Here is a 16,546-nt window from a genome sequence, read left to right as displayed (position 1 = left end):
TGTAATCCGAACATCTCTGATCAAGTATCACTAATCACTGGAGCTCCCTTGGCCGCTCATAACCGTGAGCACGGCTGATATATCAGTTTTCAAACACTCTGCAGAGGTTGTGCACTTTACCCACAAGCCGTGATTCCCATTCTGCCCGGAGATCATGACTCTCCATTGATCACTACCAAGGTGACCCAGCAGGGCATCACTACGTAGCCTTTACAAAGATTCCCCGGGACTGTAGCCACCCGTTAGGTTTCCTAAATGCACCGCACTACTCCCCAAGGGGCGAACCCAAACTTGGCAGAGCGAGCCGCATACACCGAGCCCCATTGACGGCACGACGGCTAAGCGAACTACACCCCGGGTCCTCTAATTATTCAGCTAAGGGCACCCCATTCTACCCTCATGGTTGCACTGTTTTCCCGGGCGGTCATCCATAGAACAGGTCCTTACGGAGAGGCACTCGAGAAACCGCTCGAGCCCCCTTGAAGACCACAAGCATAACATCATAATAAGAGAGGGGAAAACAGCGTATCATAGATAATCTCATCATGTTCATTGATTAGAGTTTGAGCAATAGCATAAAGCTAAACAGTAATAATCCAACCCAAATAGGTAAACAAGGACATGGATAACAAAAGCTAGTCAATCCTTAGGCATAAATGTGTAAAGCGGGAGGTGAATTAAATAATGAATAGGACATAGATAGGTCAAGGGACACTTGCCTCCACCAACTGACTGCTGCTCAGGGGCTTCTCCTGCGAGTTCCTCGGGCTCTTCAACCGGATCGTTCTCTATACGAGCGCAAACATACATACATCCACACATTTAATACAAAAGAACAGTACGCCATACAATAGAATGCAATAAGTAAACAGACGTTCCACGCGGGCTCGCGAGTACGGTTAAGAGAGAAAGAGGAAAAGATAGTCGAGAAACGATCACGTTGCAGGATTATAAATTAACCACTAGCTTAATGGAAGGAAATTTAATGTAGACACTATGTTTAGCGTAAAGTAAAGTCATGTTTCATGTCTACTTATTATAAGCAGGTGGAGATAAATAAAGGATGGTCGCGCGGCGAGACGCGCGACAAAGCTCTCTAAAACAAATTAAAAAATTAACGACTCGTCGCGCGACCGAGCACGCAACGAGACACTTCGCCTTAGTTACGAGGAGACGTTAAGCGTCGCGCGACGAAGCGCACGACGGCATACGCCGACTAAACTGAGTCCAAAGTGGAACGTCGCGTGAATACACACGCGGCGTTACACCTTAAACAACCTGAAACAAAATGGATCGTCGCGCGACGAAGCGCACGACGCAACACAAGATAGAATCTGAATTTAGACAAATCCGTCGCGCGGCGAAGCGCGCGACGCAACACGCTAATTAACGAATAATCACCGCGAGCGCGGACGAGCGAAGATACGGTCAGGCGAGGCTGGGACGGGGGAACGGGCGGGCGAGCTGGGGCCAGGGCGGTTGAACCGGCCAGAGGGGCGGTTGAACCGGCCGGGGAGCGCGCGGGCGAGCGGGGCTTGCCGCGCCGCGGGAGGGCGCCGGGCCACCACGGCCGGCCGAGCCGAGGGGCGGGGCCGCGCGCAGGGGCCGGGGACGGGCAGGGGGCGAGGCCGAGCGCCGTCGGGGGCCGGGGTGGGGCCACGCGAGGGGAGGCCGGGGACGGGCGCCGCCGCGCCGGGGAGGGCCGAGCGGGGGCCGAACGCCGCCGGGGAGGGAGGGGGAGGGGCCGAGCGGGGGGCCGAGCGGGGGCCGAGCGCCGCCGGGGAGGCCGGGCGGGGCCGCGCCGAGGGGCCGAGCGGGGGCCGCGCTGCCGCGCCGAGGAGGCCGAGCGGGGGCCGCGCCGAGGGGGCGAGGCGGGGGCCGAACGCCGCCGCGGGGAAGGAGGCCGGGCGGGCGAGGCCGAGCGCCGCCGCGGGCGAGCGCCGCCGGGGTGGGGTCGGGGTCGGGGTCGCGCGCGGGCAGAGGAAGAAAGGGGGCGCGCGCGGGGGGGAAGAAGAGGAGGGAGAGGGAGAGAGAGAGGAGAAGGGGAGGGGAGCTCACCTCGGGGTCCAAAATCCGGTGATCGCCGTCTCCAAATCCTAGGGCACCACGGGGAGAGAGAGGTGGAAGAGGGAGAGGAGAGGTTGTTGCGCGGGAGATCCAAATGAGAGAGAGAGGAGGGGGGGCGCATGGGGGGGGGGTTTGGGCGCCAGGGGCGCGTAGGCCGGGGCGGGCCGGGCCGGCTGGGCTGGGCTAGGTTGGGCCGGGCCACTTCGCGGATCGAAAACCCACGACGAGCGCGACCACTAAACGAAATTAAATCGCGAACCGAAATCCGGAACGGAACGAGACAAACATTCAACATCAGACAAAGAAATGTGCTTCGGCATGATGCAACACCCATGACACTTAGGTTTTGGTTTATACATGACACGGACACCTGTCGCTATACTGGTTTGAAATTGGAAAGAAGGAGCAAACGAGGAAAGAGAAAAGAGAGTAACGCCCGAATTTGGTGAGAGAAAAGAAGAAAAAATTCTGCCCCCAAATTCAGGGCGTTACAAACCTATCCCCCTTAAAAGAATCTCGCCCTCGAGATTCAGGGTTGGCTAGCAAAGAGTTCAGGGTACTTAGCCATCAGATCATCTTCACGCTCCCAGGTTGCTTCTTCCTCTGAGTGGTGATTCCATCTGACCTTGCACATTCTGATGGTCTTCCTTCGGGTGACTCTGTCTGCAACCTCAAGGATTTGCACTGGTTTCTCAACATAGGTCAAGTCCTCCTGGACTTCAAGACCTTCCACTGGCAACTGCTCTTCTGGCACACGCAAGCACTTCTTCAACTGAGACACATGAAAGACATCATGCACAGCAGACAAATTCTCGGGCAAACTGAGCTGATAGGCCACTTCTCCACGTCTTGCAAGAATCTGATACGGACCAATGTAGCGGGGTGCTAGCTTGCCTTTCACTCCGAATCTTCTGACTCCTCTGATCGGTGACACTTTCAGATAGACAAAGTCTCCGACTTCGAAACTCAGCTCTCTTCTTCTTGTGTCTGCATAGCTTCGCTGCCTCGATTGCGCTATCTTCAGATTCTCTCGGACCATCTTGATGTTCTCTTCGGCTTCAAGCAAAATGTCTGGCCCAAACACTTGCTTTTCTCCAGGCTGATCCCATTGCAACGGAGTTCTACAACTCCTTCCATAAAGCGCCTGAAATGGTGACATCTTCAAACTGGCCTGGTAACTGTTGTTATAGGAAAACTCCGCATAAGGCAATCTCTTGTCCCATCCGGACTGATCTTGCAACGCACAGGCTCTCAGCATGTCTTCAAGAATTTGGTTGGTCCTTTCGGTCTGGCCATCTGTCTGCGGGTGATAAGCTGAACTGAAATTCAGATGCGTGCCCAAAGCTTCATGCAACTGCTGCCAGAAATGAGAGGTGAACTGCGTTCCTCTGTCTGACACTATCTTCTTTGGCACACCATGAAGACAAACGATCCGAGACATATACAACTCTGCCAATACGGCACTGCTATAGTTGGTCTTGACAGGTATGAAGTGGGCTGACTTGGTCAGACGGTCCACTACTACCCAAATGGAATCGTAGCCGGCTCGAGTGCGAGGCAATCCGACTATGAAATCCATACTAATTTCATCCCATTTCCACTGAGGGATCTGCAACGGTTGCAACAATCCAGCAGGTCTCTGGTGTTCTGCCTTAATTCTTCGGCAACTATCGCACATAGCCACATGCTCTGCGATTTCCCTCTTCATTCCGTACCACCAGAATTTCTTCTTCAGATCCTGATACATCTTCTCACTGCCAGGGTGAATCGAATAAGCTGTCTCATGAGCTTCTTTAAGAATCAACTCCCGAATGGACTGGACATTGGGAACACACAAGCGGTCTTTGAACCATATCACGCCTTCTGCATCTTCTCGAAAATCTTTGCCTTTGCCATCTAGAATCAGTCGCCGGATCTCACTGATTTTCTCATCATTCTTCTGCGCTTCTTTGATTTCGCGCTCTAAGGTAGGTTCCAACTCAACTGGTCGAACAGATCTTCAATTCTGGGCAAGGGATACTTGTTCTTTATCGTGACCTCATTCAAAGCTTGATAATCGATACACATCCTTTTGGTGCCATCTTTCTTTTCCACGAACAAGACAGGGGCGGCCCAAGGCGAGGTGCTTGGCCGGATGTAACCTTTCTCTGACAGCTCATCAATTTGCTTCTTAAGTTCAACCAACTCTGGTCCAGATATTCTGTAAGCTCTCTTAAAGATAGGGGCGGTTCCAGGAAGAAGCTCTATAGCAAACTCAACTTTCCGCTCTGGTGGCATACCCGGTAAGTCCTTTGGAAACACATCCGGGAACTCAGACACAACCTTGATACTCTCGATTGGGTCTGCTTCACTGCTATCAACAGCTATCTGATAACAACTTCCTTTCTTTGGCTCAGGCGGGACTGTTGGGGACCTTCGGCATCCGAAGGTCCTCAAAAACAGGATTTAACAGTATTTCTGGAAGTATAATGTGTGAGCAGGTACCTTCGAACTCAAGTCGTTATCATGCCAGGAGAAGACCAGGATAATACGAAGGTCTTGGTACAACGCCGAAGATGTCAGCAGGAAAGCTTCGGCGTGGTTGCAGAAAATGAAACCGACTTAAAGATGAAAAGGCTATTCAGACCTCGATAGATTACCATAGAATTATTATCAAATGTAAAGGGCATGAATGTAATTTTGTATGGGCTGTGTCCCGTGCCTATAAATAGGTGAACAGTACCCCCGTACTGTTCACGCTGACTTAGCATTCACTTTTTGCGTCACGCTTGTACTGTCATCTCCTTCCGATTGAAGCACTTGAGAACAAGTCTCCAACATTGGCGCCCACCTCCGGTGAACTCACTTCCACTCTGAGTTTTTTGAACACCTTCGGCGATCATAAACCTTCGTTATGGCGCCGAAGAAGGCTTCAGCGACTGGGGCTGCAGCTCTGCAACCACTGGACCACAATCAGGAGACAGTCTCCCTGCGGGAGGCCCGAAGCCAGAAAAGGAAGGCTGTCAGTCCGACACCACCAGAGGACGAGATAGATCAAGAAATCAGAGATATGGAGATGCTTCATCAACAAGTACAGAGGAAGAAAGAAAAGATGGCCAGGCTAGCTGAACTGCAGAGGCAGATAGACGAAGCCTCTGAAGAAGTTCGTCATCTTGCTCAGGATGAGCAACACCAAAGGCCTCAGCATCAAGACCTTCATCAGGAGGGTTTTTTCAACGAAGATGACTGGTATGACAATTTCCATCATGGGAATTTTGTTTTTGATGATGCTTCTCCTCTGTCCGCTGAGCTGCAGGCTACACCTTGGCCTCCGTCCTACAAGCCGCCTCAGCTCCCCGTATTCGATGGCCACTCAGACCCGAAGCAGTTTTTGATGAGCTACGAAGCAACAGTGTCTTCGTATGGTGGCAATGCTTCAGTCATGGCCAAATCTTTCGTTATGGCTGTCAGAAGTGTTGCTCAAACCTGGTATTCCTCCCTTCGACCAGGAACGATCACTTCATGGCAGAAGCTGAAGGACTTGTTGCTAACTAGCTTTCAAGGATTTCAGACGAAGCCGGTCACTGCTCAGGCTCTGTTCCAGTGCACTCAGGATCATGAAGAATACCTTCAGGCGTATGTCCGAAGGTTCTTGCGTTTGAGGGCACAGGCACCAACGGTGCCCAATGAAATTGTCATCGAGGCCATGATCAAGGGGCTTCGGCCAGGTCCGTCAGCTTAGTACTTCGCCAGGAAGCCTCCTCAAACTTTGGAGAAGCTTCTCCAGAAGATGGATGAGTACATTCGGGCCGATAATGATTTTCGCCAAAGAAGGGAGGAGGCTTTCAGGTTTTCTGAAATGACCAGGGGCTTCGGAGGGAGGTTCTACCCGAGGCACGTGAGATCAATTCATAACTCTACACAAAATGATGACAGAGGAAGCCAACAGCAAAAGCCACAATGCTCCTCACAGGCTTCGGGGCAACAGCAAAGCTCCTTCCGACCACCAGCTCCAAGAGGCAGAGGCGCCAGGGGCTTTGGAGGAAGATTTGGAGATCAACCGAGAAGAATCTTTTGCTTATTCTGCGGCGAGAACAAAGGCCATACTACCAGGATGTGCCATGTTACTATTCAGAAGCAAAAGGAAATAGCTGAAGCCGCAGCACAACAAGCTCAGCCGAAGCAGGTCATGCATACAGCTTCGTATCATTCGCCCTACATCCCAGAATATGTGGGCAACCATCCTGCAGTTTCTGTTGCTTCGGCGAGTCAGCCTCAAGCTTCCTGGCAACAGCCTCCGCCTCCACCTCCGTTGCAACAAGGCCAGCAGCCAGAAGGGAGCCAGTATGCTCCACACCAGAGGGATTTCAGAGAGCAGTCCGAAGCTCGTACAGTCAATAGCACTGTGCCAGAGTCAAAGCACATCTATTGACGAATATCCTACCTTAATAACAATCTTTTTCATTCAGTTTTATTTTCTGTAATAAAGGACATTGTTTAGGTTTCACGTAATTAGTTTCATTGATTCCGTCAAGAAAAATATGTTTTCTTCACAGGCTTGCGATAATAAAAAGGACCTTCGAACTGTCGAAAATTCTTCGAAGCAACAAAAAGTCGTTCTAAGGAACGCAGAGTAAGTTTGCCGAAGTCACAAAAAGTCGTTCCAAAGGGAGCGCAGTGTAAGTTTTCTGCTCCAAAGTCGTTCCAAAGGGAATGCAGAGCATACAGCGAAAAGTCAACGCTGATACCGCCTAAGTAAAAGGCGAAGCGCGAAAAGTCAACGCGAATACCGCTGAAAGTAAAAGGCGAAGAAGCTCCTAAGGGAGGCTTACAGCGAAAAATAAACGCTGATTCCGCTGAAGTAAAAGGCGAAGAAGCTCCTAAGGGAGGCTTATAAAAGACTGTGTTTTATTGCAGGGATGTGTATGTATCTTCGGAATAAACATCATCTCACATAACATAACATCATCACATCATCTCGCATAGCATAAGCATCATACATCATTTTGCACATGGCACAAGAGGTGGATACATTATTAATCTACAGAAGAACGCTTTGAAAGGGAGAAATCATAGTCACAAAAAGATACATCATTGATCTTCGGAAATGTAGCTTCGGAAAATATTTTCACGAAGCCTGGATATTATTCATCAGAACATTGGATATTGTTGTGACAAAGAAAAATTCTTCTTCACGAAGCATGAAAAGAAGGGAAGGTGTTTTTTCGTCAAAGACTCAAAAGCGGTACGTGTAAAGTTTCATGCATCGTAAAGAATTGAGTAACAAAAATAGGTATATTACATTTGGGGTTACAAAATGTTACACTATATTACATTTCAGAAGTTTTTACAAAAATACTTAATCTTCTCTCAAAACGACTTCTGCAGCCTCGTTCAGGAGCCGGTTGACGACTTCGTCCATAATATCTTCAGCCATCTTTTTAATTTCGTCGTCTCCCTTCGGCTGAGGGCCCGAAGACGCTTTAGTCGGATCTGAAGCAAGACAGGATACGGCTACATTGCTATTACAAATCGCAAACAAATCTTAAAACCTAAGATTACAACACGATAAAAACTATTAGTTAATACCTAATTGACCTTCGGCCTCTGCGCTCTTTTCAGAAGCCTCGGCTACTTCTCTAGCATCGTGAATGCCCTTTTCACTTCTTCGAATAATTTCTCCGGCCATTTCTCGGCCACCATTATCCCAGATATCAGTAAAAAAATTTCCACCAATTATACTAGCTTCAGCCGAAGGATCTTTTGCATCTTCAAGGTCAGAGCAGCTTCGGATTGAGCTAAAATTTTTACATGTTCGCAGCCCTTCTTCTCTAAGATGGTGGCAATCCCTCTGGCGCCAGAGAAGGCACATATATCTCCTCGGCTATTTAAAATTTCTTCGAAGGCTTCAGCTTCGTGGTCAATCCATTCGATGACACCTTCGGGATTGCCTCTCGAAAAGTTTTCCTCACTTGAGAATGCGCCGACCTTGGCGAAGCTAGCCTTTAACTTCTTAACACAATCTATAGATTTGTTGTAGCATCTCTTTTTGGACGAACGAAGCTCTTCAACAGTCACTTCTAGGTGATCTGCCCATTGATCGCTGAGTTCACGCTTTGTTTCTTCAAGCATGCGTTCTTCCTTGGCTCTGGCCAGTTGTTTCCGAAGGTCTTCAATTTCGCGCTTCTGAGCTTCAGCTTGACTTTTAAAAGCAGCTTCGTCTTCCTTTATTTTATTTATCAATGAGTATAATATTTTATCTTTTTCGAGACCTTCGTTCCTCAGTTCAATTACTTCGGAACGAAGGTTGCTCAGGGCTATAGTACACCCTTCGTCTTCAGCATCTTTCTGTGCCCTGAGGGCATTGCTAAGTATCAGGCCCTGCAAAGAGAAATATGTGTGCGTCAATAGGTTTTAACAAACGAAAAATTTTGGACTCAACAAAAAAAAACAAGAATTTCATTTGTCGCACCTTTAAGCTATTGTAAGCCAGGCTGTCGGCCAGATCGTTCTTCGACAGCACCGAGAGCCCGTCTTCTAAAGTTGGGAATCCGAAGCTCTTGCTTATCTCCCGACAGACAGAAATTTCCTTGTTATCGGGGAGGCAATACAAGAAGTCTTCTTCTCCACTGCCATTGAATATTAACGCCCCCTTTGGATATTTCAATTTTTGGGCGTAGTGCTGGGCCTCTTGCTCTTCTTTCTCTGATAGTTTTTCCCCGAAGCATGACGAACAATATAATCACGAACTTTGGGGGATGCTTCGGGGGCAATAACACCGGTGTCTTCAACAAAAGTTGGCTTTGCTATTTTTTCTGCCTCACTTTCCAAGGGTTTTATCTTTGCGGGCTCTGAGGGCCCAGCTTCGGCTTCAATCTCTTGCTCTGGAGCTTTAGAACCAGAAATTTCAGTTGTTGTTTCAGGAATAACAGCAGCCTTCTTCGGAGGTGTGCTTGAAGATTTGATTGTTTCCAGTACATCTAGCACGTTAGCCATTCTCTTTCTTTTCGGAGTCACTACTGGCACTTTTTGATTTTTCACTGTCTCAATGTTTGCCGCAGGACTCAAAACTTCTGATGTTTTGGATCCCTCAGTTGCTTCTTTTACCTTTTCCATTTTTTCTGTGGACGGCACTTCGGTTTTCTCTTTCGTTTCTGATAACAAAATTTTTGATTGTTCCAATTCTATCTTTGTTGGCACTTCGGCCGTTTCTGCGACATCTGGCAGCAAGGTTGGCTCGTTTGGTTTTTTAGCTTCGGTGGCCGAAGAAGTTTCTCCGGTAAACTCAGGCACCGAAGCTGGTTCAATATAGCGCGGCCGATGTGTAAGGACCTTTATCTTTTTTCTTTTCGGTTCTGGCTCGCTAGGAGCAGCTACAGCTTCTTCTTTTGCAGAGGTTGTGTTTTTTCTCTTCTGCCTTCGAATGGGATAGCAATAGTCAGGGTAGACAAACCCGATTGCATCAAATACCCGATTCAGCCTCTTCTTTTTCCGGCCTCCGAAGGCTGCTGACATTGCAGTGTCTTCGGCCTTCGAATAGGTCCCAAGCAGCTCATCACTTAAATTTTCAATGCTTTTTAACCAGTCATCATCTGGCTCAACGAATTTATCTCCAAACTTAAAGGTGTACTTCAACCTGATAAGTCCACCTTCGTCGGCCTCTTTTATGGTTTCTTGTGGCATTTCCCATTTCTCCGCAAGCGGCCATACCCTGAAGGCGATATGCTCTTGTACTAAGTCCCTCGTTCCAATAAAAGAACAGATAACACCGAAGGCCCTCTGGCATTCTTCGGCAGCCTCACTCATTTCAACCTTCGGCCTTCGAAGGCCGAAGCTTTGCCAAATAGGGCGCATAATTATACCTTTGATATCTTCTCGCGCTGTCAGATCATTCTTCACATAAAACCATTCTGTCATCCACTCGCCGGGCCATCTCTTCCGAAAGGTCGGCACGGGACAGCTTGACCCGGACCGAGAAACGAAATTGTAGCAGCCAAAATTATTGTGATACTGTTCCTTACCCCAAGGTTTTGTTTCGTATGATAATTCGTGTATATTGCAGAAACTTTTTGCATCAGGCTTCAGACCCTGGCTTCTTACGGCCCACACGAAGATATTTAGCCTTATAATTGCCTCGGGGGTAAGTTGATGGAGATAGACTTCGAATATTTTCAGTACCTCCACAACGAAGCTACTCAAGGGAAATCGCAGTCCAGCTTTCAAAAAGCTTCGGTACACTACGACTTCATTCTCTTCAGGGTGTGGGCAAGTTTTTTCCCCTTCGTCGGCCCTCACAATGGACAAATCCCGGAAATACCTTCCTCTCATGTTGACAAGATGATTCTCTTTGATAGTTGATTTACCATAAACTGAATGGCTTGGTCGCCAGGGACGATCTTCGGAGTCCTCACCACCACTGTCCACATCATAGCTATCACTGTCACCAGTATCTTCAGACAAACCTTCCAGAATCTCCTTGGTAATTTTTTTTGTATTGGTCTTTGACATCGCTATAAGAAACCCCAAGTTTTTCTCTTCGTCAAGGCTCAGCTTCATCTCAGCAACAGTCTTCTTATCTTTAGACATCTTCGGAAACGCTAAAAAACTATTTTCAAAGCCGAAGCTTCAAAACCAAAAGCCTAGCAAATCGCAGTGCACAAGAGCTAAAAATTGAGTAAGCGAGAGCAGTTGGCCAGAAAGCGTGTCAAATGAGTTTGCGGTATGCCCGTATTTATACGCCAAAAGCGTTGAAAATTCAAAGACCCCGCTTGTCAGTGATTGTTGCTATTCTAGCAAAGGGAAGGTGTTTTTTCGGACCTTCGGCGTAAAGCCTTCGTTCACGTCGCAATCTAAATTCGTTATTTTAAACAAATTAATATTGCGAGGGGCTACTGTTGGGGACCTTCGGCATCCGAAGGTCCTCAAAAACAGGATTTAACAGTATTTCTGGAAGTATAATGTGTGAGCAGGTACCTTCGAACTCAAGTCGTTATCACGCCAGGAGAAGACCAGGATAATACGAAGGTCTTGGTACAACGCCGAAGATGTCAGCAGGAAAGCTTCGGCGTGGTTGCAGAAAATGAAACCGACTTAAAGATGAAAAGGCTACTAAGACCTCGATAGATTACCATAGAATTATTATCAAATGTAAAGGGCATGAATGTAATTTTGTATGGGCTGTGTCCCGTGCCTATAAATAGGTGAACAGTACCCCCGTACTGTTCACGCTGACTTAGCATTCACTTTTTGCGTCACGCTTGTACTGTCATCTCCTTCCGATTGAAGCACTTGAGAACAAGTCTCCAACAGGGACTAACTCGGTCACCACTTCCTCTCCTAGTGGGGACACCAACTTGATGGTCTTTTTATCACAACTGATAACTGCCTGGTACTTATCTAGCCAATTCATCCCTAGGATGACATCTATTCCCTGAGTACCCATTACTATAAGGTTGGCGGGAAACGCTATCCCCCTTATTTCCACACTTATATTCAAACAAATGCTATCGGCTCGAATTCTACCACCGGCTGAGTCAATTTGAATGGGGGTTGACATGGTAGTAATTGGAAGATTATGTGCTTCTACCCATGATGCAGTAATGAAAGAATGTGTTGCTCCAGTATCAAATAACACTTCTGCGATATGGGAGTCGACTGGGAACATACCTACTATCATGCCGGGGGTCTCCTGAACTGCTTCCGCCTCCAAGTGATTCAGTCTTCCATGATTATAGCGCGGCTGAGGGCGATTGCCTGCTCCAGGCTGAGGCACATTCTGCTTCGCTGGGGCATTGGGGCCTGACTGCTGCTGGGCTGCCTTCTTCGGACATTGCATCACCTAGTGGCCTTGCTCTCCATAGTGGAAACATGCTCTGTTTCCAACCTGAGCTAGTGCTGCCTGACTGTTCTGCTGGTTTGCTGGGGCAGGAAGACGAGGTGCCTGCTGATTCTGCCTCTGAAACTGACCTCCTGACTGATTGCTCTGACGGTTCTGATACTGATTCTGAGGGTACTGCCTTTGAAATTGCTGATGCTGAGGTGGACGCTGGTTCTGCCTGAACTGCTGAGGTTGATTGCCTGAGAAACGAGGACGATTGCTGCTTCCAGGCTGGGGTCCACTGATCTTGCGCTTACGATCTTCCATCTCCTTACGCTTCCTCTCTGTCATGATTGCTCTGTCAATCAGGTGCTGGAATGTCGGGAAGGTGTGATTCATCAGTTGATACTGCAGAGGGTCAACCAAGCCTCTCAGGAAACGGTACTGCCGCTTGGCATCGGTGTTGACATCTTCAGGAGCATAGCGAGACAATTGCAGAAACTTGTCCCGGTACTCACTGACAGACAATGGCCCTTGCTTGAGAGCCAGGAACTCCTCCTTCTTCACTGTCATCAGACCTGCAGGGACATGGTACTGACGAAAGCTACCTCTGAACTCTTCCCAAGTGATGGCGTCAGGGTGGGCATGGGTGGCGAGGTAAGACTCCCACCATGACTGGGCTGCTCCTCTCAACAGACGGGGACCATACAGAACCTTCTCCCTGTCATCGCACTGAGCGGTATGCAACTCCCGCTCCATAGTGCGTAGCCAATCTTCAGCATCCATAGGGTCAGAAGAATGAGCGAACGTTGGTGGATGACCTCTCATGAATTCAGCACGCTTGTCTCTGGGCATCTGAGGCATCTGAGGCATCTGAGGCTGAGGTGGGGCCTGCTGCTGTTGCTGCTGCTGCTGCTGAATGGCGGCCAAAGTCTGACCGATGGCTTGAACTGCCTGAGATTGCATCAGAAACATCTGCTCGATCGACATCGGGGGCGGGGGCGGCAGGTGCTGCTGCTGGGGCACCTCCTCCTGTTGAGCGGCTCGCTCCTGCTGAGCACGCCTTCCTCCTCTGCGCCTGTTCTCTGACATCTGCAGAATGCAACCACACATCAGAACTGATCTGGCAAATCTTGCAGCATAAGGAAAGAGAATGGAATTCTTCAACAGCACTGAACAGATGAGCATCTTCACTGATCTCCAACACAGACCACACAGCTTCTCAGATAAAGAGGAAAGTGGAATAAAAGGTTTCCCAACTATATAGCTAACTCCATTAACATAATAGATAAACCAAAATGCAGGGGATACCCACACTCTGGTGACAGTCATTACAAAGATCCAAACCAAACATAGTTCATCATGACAAACATAAATGCACAGGATATAGCAAACTACCCTGTCTAACTAAGACTAACTAAGACCGAGACTAGCGCTAAGACTGAAGCTTCTATGTATATATTTCGTATTAATTACAAGATCCAACTCTAACGATCTATGGTTCTAGAGTTATCCTGGTCTTGCAGTCGGGATTGCCATAAGACTGGTGTCCACGCTGAGGTGAGCGGTACGGGTGCTGAGTCCCGACGGGAGCGGGGGAACCACCATCCAAGTGACGACGTTCCGCGCGCTCAGCCCGCAGCAGGGCGATCTCAGCACGAGCCCTACTCAGCTCGTCTAATGCATGGTCCAGCTCCGTGTTTAGCACGGCGGCTAGGTTGACTGTGCTGCTCAACCTAGGATTGCCCTCACCGACAGGTGAGACAATCACGCCTCCTGTGCTGCCAGATGGACGGCGGGGGTAATACTTCAGGTCAAGACCGTCAGCTGCCCCACCGAAAACCGAGCAGTAGTGCGAAAGCGCACGCCGTGCAGCATCTTGCATGGCTGCCTCAGCTGAGTCCCGTTCAGAGATAGAATAGTGCTCTGAGCAGGCCTCCGCACCCTGGAGACTGTTCTCCGGGCAGCGCACCAAGCAGGTCGCCTCCCAGCGGTCCGGGTAGACCCCGCGACTGTGCTGGTAGACCACACAGCGATACTCGATGGACCAAGTATGCCGGTTAAATGCCCGACGCAGCAGGGTGTCGAGCGCGTCGTGGAAGTGACACCCGCGAGCAGCGTCGCGAGTGATAGGTCGAGCAACCCATCCTTCCGGCTCAGGGTTAGCAGAGAAGTCGGTGTCGTGGCTCGAGCTGTCGTCGCCATCTCCGTCGTCTGGGTCTCCTCCAGCAGCTACTCCAGAAGCTGGGACGCCCAGTGGTGGTGCAGGGGGCGCCTCCAGAGGAAGCACAGGGGAGCAGCTCCTCACAGACTCTATCTCCTGCTGGAGCGAGAAGGAAGAGCCCTGCTGCTCCTGTCGTCGACGTTCCTGCTCCTCACGCAGGCGGTGGTGTAGTCTCTCCAAGTAGCTGGACTGTCCGGCCACGGGACGGCAAAGCGGACGCTCAGCAAGGCGGGAGGGTAAGAAGGGCATGACTGACTTTCGTGCAGTGTGTCTAAGTCGAGCCATCTACAAAAGACATCGCAAGCAAAAGGGTGAGAACAGAATTAATATGACCAGCAAATAATGAACCATAGGTAAATGAAGGATTAGAATAAAACATGATTTTCAGCAAGGTATAATATATAGTAGAACATAGTTTTGGTCGGTATGACCAACTTTTGAAGGGATATCAAAGTCAAGGCAGAGACAGAGGTCTATAGTCCTTAGAACGACCATTCTACTCTAGGTTAGCGGTCCTACAGTCAGCACGGCTTTGATACCACTTATGTCACACCCGGTTTTAAAAGGCAAACCGAATGCGAACCATGTACGTGCCAGGATCAGTTATTCACGTACACAGCAGTTACATAATATGGACATCATCACACAGTGCTCAAAATAGTATTAATAAGGGAAATAGTCGATTACATCATACGTCTGAGACGTCCATATAGTTCTTACAATAAATCAAAGTGCGGAAAAGAAACGTAGATAACTGCGGCCTTCACAGGCAGCCGACTGGGGGTTGCCGCTAACCCACACCTAGAACTCGTCGTAATCTTGGAACTCCTGGAAGTCTCCTTCCACGGCTTCATCTTCGCCTGAGCAGTGGTTGCAATGCTGACAACCTGGGATGGGGGGTTTGGTGTGTAGAGCAAGGGTGAGTACACATCAACATACTCAGCAAGTATCCTGTTTGGCTGTAGTGGACTAGCTTTATGTGGGGATAAGTCAAGCAGTTGCTTTTAGTTGGTCAGATTATTACTTACTAGTAGAAAGCCAAGTTTTAGCATTAACCCAAGTTATTAACCCAAACGTACTCCTTTCCAAACGGAAAGAGTACCACTTACCAGCACCATAATCATAATCAAAACCATCATTCTCATCACCACCTGTAATCCGAACATCTCTGATCAAGTATCACTAATCACTGGAGCTCCCTTGGCCGCTCATAACAGTGAGCACGGCTGATATATCAGTTTTCAAACACTCTGCAGATGTTGTGCACTTTACCCACAAGCCGTGATTCCCATTCTGCCCGGAGATCATGACTCTCCATTGATCACTACTAAGGTGACCCAGCAGGGCATCACTACGTAGCCTTTACAAAGATTCCCCGGGACTGTAGCCACCCGTTAGGTTTCCTAAATGCACCGCACTCCTCCCCAAGGGGCGAACCCAAACTTGGCAGAGCGAGCCGCATACACCGAGCCCCATTGACGGCACGACGGCTAAGCGAACTACACCCCGGGTCCTCTAATTATTCAGCTAAGGGCACCCCATTCTACCCTCATGGTTGCACTGTTTTCCCGGGCGGTCATCCATAGAACAGGTCCTTACGGAGAGGCACTCGAGAAACCGCTCGAGCCCCCTTGAAGACCACAAGCATAACATCATAATAAGAGAGGGGAAAACAGCGTATCATAGATAATCTCATCATGTTCATTGATTAGAGTTTGAGCAATAGCATAAAGCTAAACAGTAATAATCCAACCCAAATAGGTAAACAAGGACATGGATAACAAAAGCTAGTCAATCCTTAGGCATAAATGTGTAAAGCGGGAGGTGAATTAAATAATGAATAGGACATAGATAGGTCAAGGGACACTTGCCTCCACCAACTGACTGCTGCTCAGGGGCTTCTCCTGCGAGTTCCTCGGGCTCTTCAACCGGATCGTTCTCTATACGAGCGGAAACATACATACATCCACACATTTAATACAAAAGAACAGTACGCCATACAATAGAATGCAATAAGTAAACAGACGTTCCACGCGGGCTCGCGAGTACGGTTAAGAGAGAAAGAGGAAAAGATAGTTGAGAAACGATCACGTTGCAGGATTATAAATTAACCACTAGCTTAATGGAAGGAAATTTAATGTAGACACTATGTTTAGCGTAAAGTAAAGTCATGTTTCATGTCTACTTATTATAAGCAGGTGGAGATAAATAAAGGATGGTCGCGCGGCGAGACGCGCGACAAAGCTCTCTAAAACAAATTAAAAAATTAACGACTCGTCGCGCGACCGAGCACGCAACGAGACACTTCGCCTTAGTTACGAGGAGACGTTAAGCGTCACGCGACGAAGCGCACGACGGCATACGCCGACTAAACTGAGTCCAAAATGGAACGTCGCGTGCATACACACGCGGCGTTACACCTTAAACAACCTGAAACAAAATGGATCGTCGCGCGACGA

This window comes from Zea mays, chromosome 4 (genome assembly GCF_902167145.1).
Source record: "Zea mays cultivar B73 chromosome 4, Zm-B73-REFERENCE-NAM-5.0, whole genome shotgun sequence".
Taxonomy (NCBI): domain Eukaryota; kingdom Viridiplantae; phylum Streptophyta; class Magnoliopsida; order Poales; family Poaceae; genus Zea; species Zea mays.
This window is presented reverse-complemented; position numbering follows the sequence as displayed.